Below are 5183 nucleotides of genomic sequence, written 5' to 3'. Positions count from 1 at the left end.
ATGAACCCCTTGAGTCCATCATATGGACCCTATGGGCCCAACACTTAAATTAAGTGGTCCCTGGGCCAAGCCATCTTATAAAAACCCAGCGATTGTGGGCAGGTGCAAGATTAGCACATCAGGTATTATCCTCAATGGTCTTACAATTAACCTCTCAGCCCTTAATGATCAAGCACTACCCGACAAGAGAGGACCTCTCCCTCGGCTGCAAGGAACAGTGCCGCACTCTTGATGAACTTACAATTTATCTATAATTTTTGAGGACTTTAGCATGGATTTTTATGCCGGTTTTATTAATTTTTGCCTTAATTTAGCTTGATTGCAAGAAAGATTTCAGGGGGAGCCAAATCAACAAAAAGAAGGCAAAAGCAAGAAAAGAAAACCCAAAATTTATCAAGTTCAACCCGGCTCAGCCATGAGAGCAAGAGAATTTCATTCGGCCCAAAAAGAGCAAGTGAATTCCTTGAGAAAACCCAAGAAAATAAAGCCTAGCTATGAGGAGAATTCGGCCCAGCAAGGAAGGCCCATTTTTAGCCCAAATAATAGCCTAGAGTGTAGCCCACTTGAGCTCAAAAAGCAAGCTAAGTTGTAGCCCAAATAGCAGCCCAAAGGGAGCTAGGGGCGGCAACTCCTAGAAGTTTCTTGAAGAGAAGGAGGGAGCACTCTAGAAGGTTCATGAGGGGTGCAATACACCCCATTCTAGAGGCTTCAAGAAGGGGCAAGAGCCCCCTTGAAAAACTATATAAGGAGGCCTCTAGGAGGGGAGAAAGTTGTTCAATTGCTTGAGAGGAAGGCTCTCCCACTCTTAGAGGTTCGGCCACCTTGAGAGAAGAGAAGAGAAGAAGGCTAGGCGCAAGGAAGAAGAAGAAGAAGGGCTGAAGGAAGTTCAAGACAAGCAAGCTAGAAGAAGAAGGTGAGTTCGAATTGAGAGTTTGTGATTCAAAGATCTTCTGTAATAAATCATTTGTAGTTTCATTCTCTTTTGATTTGAATTCAGTTTCTTAGTTATATGTTCTTTCTTCTTTCTCCTTGTTTCCATTCTTCCTTGATGTATTTCAGCTTGTAAAATTTCAAGTTCAGCAATCTAATTCTTTTTGATTCATTCAAATGGTCATGCATTGTATTTGATGTTTCTTGAATAAGGGTGTGATTGTAGATTAATTCGGCCAACTAACCTTCAAAACTCAGATCTGAATTCTCAGATCTGAGATTGCAAGATCTGAATTGCTTGAAAGAGAATTCAGATCTGCAATTTTCAGATTGGGCGAATTAATCTACAGCTTGGAATTCCTAGAGTGCTTGAGAGAGACTCTAGGAATTCAGATCTACTATTCAAGAACTGAATTGAGTGCAAGGTTAGAGATAACTTGCACAATTCAGTTGGTGATCAATTCAGATTTGAATTGATGCCTTAGAAGTGTTTGAAGAAATGCATGCATGGGGATTAGATTCTTGCTAGAGATAGAAGAACCGTCACTCATGCATAGGATGAACATGCACTTGAGAGCGGCTGTTCATGACCTTGGGGTTTCTCCAAACCAAGGCTCAATCATGATTCATTCGAATGATCCAAATTGATATATTGCTGAATTCTGAGATTGACATTTACTGCTTACTCTTCTAACCAGAATTGAAGGCAATTGGGCCAATGATTTAGATAGATTTTAATTTAGGATTTCTTAGCTTTCATTAGAGTTTTGATTTATTTGTTGATCAGATAAGAAATGTTCAATTTAGTATTGGTAATTGTTTCCTAAATCCTCGTGGGAACGATACTTCACTCACTACTTTATTACTTGAACGGCTAGTGCACTTGCTAGTGTCACAATGAGCCACACATCAAGTTTTGGGCGCCGTTGCCGGGCACTTTAGAGAAGCAATATTAGGAAACATTGAGCATTCTTAATCTGATCTCATTCAGCATTGCATTCATAGTTGGGTTAATTTGCTAAATTTTTCATTTCAGCTTGGACTGCAACTGCTGTACTCATGTAGTTATGTTTCTTCTTTCTTAAGTAGATTACTCTCTTTTTCTGGTTTCAGTTTCATTTTAATAAAGGCATATTTGATTTCTATTCAATCTTGATGTTGTTCCCTTCAAAAAGAAAAAAAAAAAAAAGAAAAAAAAATTTCACAAAAAACATGAGTGTTGCAGATCTGAGTTGCATTCGGCACTCAGATCAGCAGATTTCAGATCTGCAGCACTCAGCCGAAAAGAGTTGCTTGTGTTTCAGACTTTATTTTTTTTTCTTTCTTTCATTACAAAAAGAAAAAAAAAACAAATTAAAAAAAAAAAAAGGGGGAGATCTTTTGAACAACAAGAGGAGCAATTGAGAATTCGGATCAGAACTCAGATCTGAGTTCAGATCTGAATTCTGCTACAGCAGATCTGCAACAGTTCAGATCTGAGTTCCTCTGAACTCAGACCTGAACTGATGCAATTTTGAGGGGAATTGGGTGTCATCACCACCCCAATTCACCCTAGGGCACTTCTGCTATTCCCCAAAAACAATTTGGTAGCAATAACTGAAGGTAAGGCAATTGAGAATTCAGATCCAAACTCAAACTTGAGTTCAGATCTGAATTCTGCTGTTACAGATCTGCTCAGTTCAGATCTGAATTCCTCTGAACTCAGATCTGAACCGATGCAAGTTTGAGGTGAATTGGGTGCCATCACTACCCCAATCCACCCTATGATACATCCAACCTGCCTCAAGGGTGAATGGATAGCAAGGAATGAGAGAAATTCAAATCTGAAATGCAGTTGATATGATGTGAGGACTGAACTGATATAGAACATACTATGAATTCTGGGTGGACTGAATTCTTGGCTTTACCCACTTGTAACCGAGCTACATTAGCTAAGGAGGTGTATGTTTGGATTGAATAATTGTTATGCCTTAGATATTTAAGAAAAATTAGCACTTTCCAAGTATTTCTTTTAGCATTCAGATCTGTAGCAGGGCTGCTATAGTGCAACAGTTAGCAGACCTGATTTCAGATTTCTACAAAAGTTGTATGGGCCGAATAGCTTGCAATACCAAACATTGCAGACCCAATTTTCAGGTCTTAGCAAGTGTTTGATATGCATCAGCTATACAGGTTTGAGCTTCAATTGTAGAGTTTTAAATCTTTAACCCAAGCCTAACTCAGGACTGGTTTTAGTTTATTTCAGATCCTTTAAAATTTTTTTTTTTCAGATCAGATCTGATTTCAGCCCTAAAGCATCACAGAATTGATTCCAACCTTAATGGATGTATATTGTAGTGTATACCAATGAGTGTGTATGAGATATCTAGCTCAGATCTGAATTATTATTTATTAATTTCTCTAGACTAACAATACCAAAGACTTGTAGATCTGAACTCAGATCTAAATTGGGTCTGAATTCAGATGTTGCAATCGATGGATGTAGATAAAGGAACCTTGAATAAGATGATTGGTTTAAATCTGCTTTTATTCATGATAGGATGTAGGTTTTGTATTCCAATAATTCACTTTACATTTTCAGTGTGATAGGATTAGTTATTTATTTTTCTTTTGTGAATATTGGTATTTTTATTGCTTTGACTTTAACAGTTTATGACAAGCAGACCTGAACTGGAAGAGATCCTTTACGACCCGGAGATTGAACGGACTCTCCGTGTCCGTTTGAGAGCTGCTAAGCAAGTCAGACAAGAAGCACAAGAAATGGCTGAACAAAGAACTATGATGGATTATGCCAAGCCTACCCTCACCGGGACTGTCTCCAGCATTATCAGCCCAACTATTGCTGCCAATAACTTCAAAATTAAACCAGCCATAATCCAAATGATACAAAATACGGTTCAGTTTTGTGGTATGGCCCATGAGGATCCGAATGCCCATATTGCTAACTTCTTGGAAATCTGTGACACCTTCAAACACAATGGGGTAAGTGATGATGCCATCCGGCTGAGGTTATTCCCATTTTCTTTGAAGGATAAAGCCAAAGCTTGGTTGAACTCATTACCGGCAGGATCTATAGCCACATGGGACGAAATGGCCAGCCGTTTTCTCTCTAAATATTTTCCCCCTTCTAAAATTGCTAAAATGAGGAATGACATCACTACTTTTTTCCAGCAAGAGGGGGAATCTTTATATGAGTCATGGGAACGATACAAGGAGCTGTTAAGGAGAGTTCCTCACCATGGCCTCCCCATTTGGCTGCAAGTGCAGACTTTCTATAATGGTCTTACTGACTCAAATAAGACCATATTAGATGCTGCAGCTGGAGGATCCATAAATAATAAAACTCCTGAGGTTGCCCATGCACTTATTGAGGAAATGGCAGCCAACAATTATCAATGGCATTCGGAAAGGACTCAAACTAGGAAGCAGCAAGGTTTGCATAATGTTGACACTTATACAGCACTAGCTGCACAAATAGGAGCACTCAGTAAAAAAATAGATGAAATGCAGATAGCTGCCATGCATGTGCAGCCTCTTAATTGTGAATTGTGTGGGGGAGGCCACATCAGTACAGATTGCCAAGTTGGCAATCAGTTCAGACCATCTACTGAACAAGTTGACTATGTCAGCAATTCGTCAAGACAGCAGGGTTACCAGAGTCACCATACTTTTCATCCAGGATGGAGGGGACATTCAAACCAGTCCTGGCCAAATCAGCATATTTCCAAGCCGTTCCACCAGACTTATCATCAGCCTAAACCGAAATCCAATTTGGAGGAACTGATGACAAAATTTATAGCAGGTGCAGAAACTAGGTTCCAGAACCAGGAAGCCTCAATCAAAAACCTGGAAAACCAAGTGGGGCAATTGGCACAATTAATCTCTTCCAGACTGCCGGGAACTCTTCCAAGCAACACTGAAGTGAATCCACGAGAGCAGGTGCAAGCTATTACCTTAAGAAGTGGAAAAGAGTTGCCTGAGGTAGAAAAGAAGAATTGGGCTGAACCCAAGGCAGAAACAAGCCTTGGAACCAGACAACAGAAGATGGAACAACCAGAAGCACAACAAGGGATGCACCAACAACCACAAGTTCCATTCCCTAACAGGCTGAAGCAACAAAAATTGGAGAAGGAATTTGGTAAGTTTCTTGAAATATTTAAAAGTTTACATATTAATATTCCTTTTGCTGATGCTTTAGCCCAGATGCCACACTATGCAAGGTTTCTGAAGGAATTATTGGCAAACAAAAGGAA

The 5183-nt window shown here is 39.6% G+C and overlaps 1 non-coding gene across 1 annotated transcript; it reads right to left on the bottom strand.

Annotated features, from left to right (window-relative positions):
* Positions 1-4068: 4068 nt before the first annotated feature.
* On the bottom strand, positions 4069-4175 carry LOC148880153 (small nucleolar RNA R71). Its single transcript, XR_016106153.1, has one exon. It is a non-coding gene; the product is annotated as a small nucleolar RNA R71 (small nucleolar RNA).
* Between the last annotated feature and the right edge of the window lie 1008 nt (positions 4176-5183).

Source organism: Nelumbo lutea, chromosome 1 (genome assembly GCF_056320005.1).
Source record: "Nelumbo lutea isolate HS-2025 chromosome 1, American lotus-T2T, whole genome shotgun sequence".
NCBI lineage: Eukaryota > Viridiplantae > Streptophyta > Magnoliopsida > Proteales > Nelumbonaceae > Nelumbo > Nelumbo lutea.
This window is presented reverse-complemented; position numbering and strand designations above follow the sequence as displayed.